Raw genomic sequence first — 7,048 nt, 5'->3', positions numbered from 1 at the left:
CCCCCCTCCCCTCCCCAGTCGACATTCTTTATTTTTATGGATATTATGGATACTTCTAAAACATAAAATGGTTATGGTCTTCTGTGAGTGCGTGCTCAAGACGTGAGTTTGTTTATCACCTGAGGAAGTTACTATATCAGAAGTGACGATTTTCTGGATCAATCCGGAAATCCGAATTTCTGAAATTGTGTGGATTTTGCCTGACTTCGGACAGATCAACTAAAATCAGTCTTGATGCAAGATGTATTAAGCAGCTTGACTCGTAAATTTTGAGTCCCCACATTCATGTTTTTGAGGAATTTTTAAAAATTCAGGGTTTGTTTTTGTTGCCAGTTGGCACGTCTGTTTTATAGAATATGTCTGCGGGCTGGTTAGCAGTATCCCACTCAGTTTAGGTTTACCCTGACAGGGTCAAAATTATGTTTACTGGGATATAAACAGGAACAATCATAAAGCCAAAAGGTGCACAAGCTTCATCTGCTGGTTGTAGTTATACAATTGAAACTCAACTTCTTACCTCTATGCTTTTTTTTTTTTTTTATATCCTGCATTCTGCTTTTTTTTCTTTTTGGTGCCACATGTTGATCAGTTAGTTATGCAAATGTATGATCTCCAGACTTATTTAATTCAGCAGTATTTCCCCACCCAGTGTAGAAGGATCCTACTTTTTGTATCAAGTGAGTTATTTTTTAAAAATAAAAGGATTAATTACGTACTTATGAACTTGTTCATCTCTGTTTGCTTTTCATATTTGACCCTGTGCCAGAACCTGAGCATTTTACTACGTGTGATGCAGTATTGTCTTGCCCCCTTTATGAAAATCATATTTTTATATCTCTTCGTTACATATATGTGTTGTTAATATGCTGCAGTAGCAGAACAGGCAAGAGAGATTTGTTTTACGTATTATTTATATTTTTAAAATGATGAAATGTAACGATTTTGCTGCTACTTTTGCACGTTTCAGTATGTTGGCTGAAAACAGCAATTTTTTTCAAACGCACATGTCCGTATGGAGTCTTCAAAACTTTAGTGGTACTGAGTGTAAGTTTAAATCCATCATATTTTAGGCAAACAAGTAAATGTTTCGTCAGGCTTCACAATTTTCATCAGCTGTGATTTTTAAATATATCTGATACGCATAACTGTTGTCACCATACAAGATGGTACATTTTGATAAACTCGATTACTTTGGCGTAAATCGCGCTAGTGGTGTTCTCTTTCAGACAAAGGGAGCAACCTTTGTACAATGAGGTCATTTCCAGATCGATATTTTACGACCATGAATAAAACCCAAATATGGTGTCATCATGTTATAATCGTCAGATGACCAATCAAAAGTGCACTAGCTCGAGACTACTATTTACAACCTGGACTTGTAAACAAAGCTCCTGTCAGCTGGCTTGCTTATTTACCCCAGCTTTTGAACAATTGAGAAAGATGAAAAGTGAAAATATTTTCTATGTCATCAGCGTTATGCGCATCAGGTGTTTGGTGGTTATCTTTGTGTAGTGAGTGATGGATTGCAAAGTGCAGCTTGATGTGGAATTCCTGAAAGGGAGTAATACTTACTTCTTTACCTCTGTGACATCGCTACACTAGAATGATAAAGTTCTATCTTTTCGATACCTAGTTTTGAGAAATTTGACATCAGTTATTTTTAGTTTCACAATGTGTCCAACTTTTTCTAATGCAAGTCTTTGAATATCTTGATAATGACTGAATAATCTATCGATTTTGATGGAGCAGATAAAACATTTGTGAGGCAGTGTGGTGGAATCAGGCGCTCGTCAATTTCTGGGCATGTAGAGTTATTGGTATCATCTTAAAGCTTGTTCACCTGTCTTTATTTGGATGAAAAAAATATCCATTTATCTTGAATACAAGTCGATATATTTTCAATTGAAGGAGGTGGGGGTCACCTGTTTTCAGAGGTAAAATTAGTGAGAAAATGGCGCCAAAGATTAGTTATTTCCTTAGCTTAAGAGTCTGTGGTAACTGAAAATTTACATTTTTTGTGCCTTTAATCAACGTTTTTCAGAAAAATCCACACTGAAATGAGTTCTTTAATGGGCATGAAAGGTGTTGAGACAAAAACCACAAATTTAATAAACATTCATCACAAACCTGCGGAAAAATGCAGGTTTCTTCACTTTGATTATTTTGACGAGAGCCTGATTCCACCACGCTGCCTCACATTTGGTTCCTGACCTCATGGTCTGAGTAACTCAAAAGGGCCAAAAATGTCAGATCGAACTTTTTAATTCTAAGGTAGTGACATGTTTAGGAGTGCCAGGTTCTGGCAAAGGCTCATTTATTTGTTTGTCTATTACCATGCATCTAATGGATGGTGAATGGACGTATACCATGCCTAGATCACAAGCTTTGTGGGTGGTTGGAGGATGCCATGTTATTGTAGGTCTCAAGTTTTCTTTTTTCTGTCTAAGTGATGCCATGGATGGTTGGCGGGTGCTCTAGTGTGGTTTGCTCCTTCTTTCTCATCGAACGTCTATCGTCTTTATCTCTTCTTCTTTTCTTTATATGTTACTCTCAAGTAAATCTTCTGATCTGCGTAAAGCTCTTGATGAAATGAAAAGTAAAGACTCATTTGATGACCATGTCAGGACCTATTGAAGACCATTGTCAGAAGGAGTATTGGACAATCTTTTGTATGTGCAACGGGATGTTTGTTTGCTTGTGTACAAAATGTACTGTTATGTATGTCTTTTTAATGACTTTTTTTGTGTGTGTGTGTGTGTTTACTTTGCTTTTATTGAAAGAATTGCATTGATATTGGTCACAATTTTGATACATTTTGTTGTAGTCACACGAAAATTTAATTTGCTTTTGCTTTTTTGCCCATTTTTCTGAATTTGTATTATGTTGTCAGATTTGTTTGTTGTTGAAGCTACAAGAGATGTAAGGAAAAACAACCCCTATAGTGTAGTGTAAAACGGGTGGGGGAAGGGAGAGGGGGAGTGGCTGTGGACCTCTGAGATCAAATCTTTTGATTCATTAAAATGTCAGCTGAAGTCGTTTCTGTTTTTAAATTAACCAGATGAATATTTTGAGGGATTTTCTTTTAGTCAAAACTCAACATTTTATGTTACTATTGTACTGCATAGTAAAGCGTTCAGAGCCTGTGTACTTTAATCGGGGTTGAGCGCTATATAAATGTCATTTATTATTTTGTGACCTCTGAAGTACTTTTCTCATCACCCTCTCCATTACTGTACACAGGGATTTTTTGCATGCTCTTTTTTTCACATATGTCCCATTCCGTTTTTTGCGAATGTTTTGAATTCGTAACTTAGGTAGCCCTGTATCATGTATTTTGTCTGACATACTCCCAGATGCATAGTAGTATACAGCCATCTCATTTTTTTAGTGCAGTTGAACTCCAATATGGTGCAGTGCAGAAAACAGGTTTAAGGAAAACACCGCTGATGTATTTTATACATCTGGATCCTGTTGTGTACATTTTACCTGCATAGTTAGAAGATGAATAAGAAACATACGGACTGCAAAAGACAAAGTATTGGGGTATCACATGTAACACTTAAATAATGAAATAATTCTCAAACATTTGGCGAAGGACTTGAATTTGGAGATTTGTTTCAGAAATCGTGAAAATCGCGAATTCATGACGCGTGCGCAAATAAAATGGGAATACAGAATTTCTCCAGTTCAGGATGGAGCAAGCAAACTATCAGTTACTGTTTTCAGCTGGTGTTATTGTCTGTGAGGAAAGAGAATTGTACAGAAAACAGTTTGCTATCATGTGTGGAGGAAATGTGCTGATTGAGCGCAGCTTTAGTGTCATAACCGTTTCTGTGAGTGCCATAAACAGCCCCAGCTTGAGTGTGTTCACTCTTCATCATTTTTGCAGAATTTTTCAGTTTCTACCAGTTTTTCCAGCTTTTTAGACACCGTGCTTGGGTATGGTGCCGCTGATGACTCAGATTCAAATTTTCTTCCTCAGACTTCAGTTGTTTCGGGAATTTTTTGGGCTCTCTGCAGTCTTGACTCCTTCTTATCAGTGATGGATATAAAACTCTGACGTCCTGTCGATTTAATAATCTTATAGAACTGGAAGAGGAGTTAAACTTATATAATGTTCTTATTTATTGCATTTTTGTGGATTTCTTGATCCGTAAAAATGCCCGAGTTCTGAGTGAAAAAACCTTTTGAGGAAATGTAAATTTTATTTCCTCTTTTATGCTGAATTATGAGGATATGGTGACTGTTGGTGTTAGATCAGATTGTTAATGACTGGCCTAAGAGCATAAAGTACATATAACATGCTTAACTTCAGAAATTTATGTATACATTAACTTCAAAGTCAAAGCTTTGCTTTTTATATTATTCCGGTACGTCCTGTCGTGTGCCTTTTGTACTTTGAGGAGTTTCTCTTGGGGTTTGTGTGTGTTGTTCTATAGTTTTTTGCCTGGAAAGTCTTTCATGTATTATGTTATGGGAGAGGCAGAGATAGACAGTGAGAGAAAGAGAGAGAGAGAGAGAGAGAAAAGAAAGGGGGGAGAGAGTTTGTATACATGTATTTGTGTGAGAAAGACCCAGGAAGGGGGAGTGTTGGTGTCAAATGGTAAGAAAGGGAAAAGTTGGGAAGAAAAAGTAGAGAGGGAGAGACAGCATGAAGTCCTATTGTGTGAAGTTTCTTTTCACGATTGAAAAACTATTGAGTGCTTACACTTCGTCAAATTGTAGTATGCTTGGGCCAATTTATTTTTATTATTACTGTCATTACTGATACTTCATATTGTATTATTATTATTAATGTTATTTAGTACATAGTCGAGAATTCCTGTATGTCAATACTCATTATTTGCTTTGTATGCAAAGCATTTATTTTCTGTAAGAAAAGCTTAATAATCTAAAGTTGCCTTCTCTCATATTTTGTATTCTTCTTCATACTACAATAAACTCAAAATTATGTCCCCTGGCTGCTGACAGAGTTGCTTCAAATGATAAGGAGAGCAAAGTCTGTGTACTATTCCTAATGGGAAAGTATAGCTTAGTCAGTATGTAAAAGAGAAAGTTGACTCTCACAGTAATGTTAGCTTTAAAATTGTCAAATTTTTCAAAAAACTCTTCCTGTCATTTCTGCACCTGGCATGGTACAGGGTAGGAAATTTTGCCAAATTATTGGCCAAAATTGTGTTAAGCAGTCTGAGAGGATCAAGTGTTTGGTGCCAACCATAGCTCATGTGAAAAGAAGTGCAAACAAACAAATGCCTACTCAGGATCTGCGTAACGACTTACTCAGAGATTCTCTAAGTTGCTGTAGATGTTTTATGCCTCTGTTGTCATAATCAGGATTATTAAGGTCACGGATCACGAAACTGTGATCCACAGCTGGATCCGGGTCCACAGGGTCATTTTGTCTGACCCACTATTATGCGGGAAAAATACTAGGAACAATGTGTTTGTAACATGTCCAGTAGGCTACTTGGTCTCCGAAATATTTTATTCTTTTCGTTGAACTGTGCAGTTCGAAGTAGAACCTATATGTGGTTTTATAGACTTAATACTTTTTTGATTATGTATCACGCTCTTGCTCGGCTTTACTGTTGTAAATTTTTCATTTAATACATCAGTGTATAGTATTGAACAAAACAGTTATCGGACCCGCGCTTGGCATGCTCTCACTTGTCCAACCCTCTGCAAAAAAAAAGTTCGGTGACCCTTCATTTAGGGGATATGCTGCTTCAACCAGGCATAGGTTTCCTGTTACAGAAAAATATACCACCTGTACCTACTTTTAGTTGTTCTTTGTTTGTAGTTCTTTGTACTCATATTGTCAGGCTCACGAGATTTGGTGTCTGGTATAATGGTTATGCTTTTTGCCATTGCACGCAGAAGACATAAGTTCAATTCCTGCTTGGGAAGTTGTTTTATTGAATTTCACTGCCTGTTTGTTTAGATGCTGTGTCTGTCTCAGACCAAGATAGCCCTGACTACAGGCTTCTTAATGGTTAATCAAGCACACACATAACAAAATTGCTATGACACAAAAATGTTTTCTTTATGGACGAATTTAGTTATGAACGTATTTTGAATACAAAGAATATACCTGCTTAAGAAAACATTTGAGACTTGAAAATCTGCTTCCTATGGGCATGTTTGGCTGTGAATGTCTTCGTTATTTCTATGCTAGACTGTATATCGTGCTTATGGATGTGTAAAACATTTATCGTCAACCACCCATATGAGGGTGGCGTTGGCAGCCTAGTGGTTAGGTTACCGGACTCATAATCGCGAGATTGATGGTTCAGGGGTTTGAGCCTCAATCAGTCCGATGTTGTGTCCTTGGAAAAGGCACTTTACACAAATTTCCTATTTAGCTCTGTCTTTTCACGCTCATATGACCTTATGCAGTTGCGAACACAGTAAAAAACCTTACTAAAACTAAAACAGGAGATGGCTTCTTAAATAACCGAATTGTGTTGATAGGGGCATTAACCCTATACCATTTCCCCATTTTACACATATGAGCTGCTTTCCTCTTGTTGTCTCTAGACTTTTCTTTTTGTCTTGAAATCAAAGACCTTGTTTGGAGTCATAATGGAAGACTTGTCATTGGAAGACTTGTCATTGGAAGACTTGTCATTGGAAGACTTGTCATTGGAAGACTTGTCATTGGAAGACTTGTCATTGGAAGACTTGTCAATGGTGCCGAGTAGCGTCCTTTTGCCATGCTGTTGTGCCACAGACAGCTGCCACGAGCAAAGAGGGGGACAAAGCAAAGGGACTCTTTTTTTATGAGACTCTCACTATTTATGATACTGGTGCTTCATCTCTATGTAATGTGCTCTTTGCATGTGCGTGTAAACAGTATTTTTATATTCTTGATTGTCAAGATTTATATATTTTATGTGGTTGAAGATGCTAAGACTAAATGTATATCCCAGCAAGTGCAATTATACTTCCATTCAAGCTCATCCATTTCCTATCATACTTTGTTTGAAATATTCAGTCGCGGAGAAAGTTCTTATGTCACACTGCATATGATTGTATTAAATTATAAATA

This window comes from Aplysia californica, unplaced genomic scaffold, assembly GCF_000002075.1.
Source record: "Aplysia californica isolate F4 #8 unplaced genomic scaffold, AplCal3.0 scaffold00173, whole genome shotgun sequence".
Classification (NCBI taxonomy): Eukaryota; Metazoa; Mollusca; class Gastropoda; order Aplysiida; family Aplysiidae; genus Aplysia; species Aplysia californica.
This window is presented reverse-complemented; position numbering follows the sequence as displayed.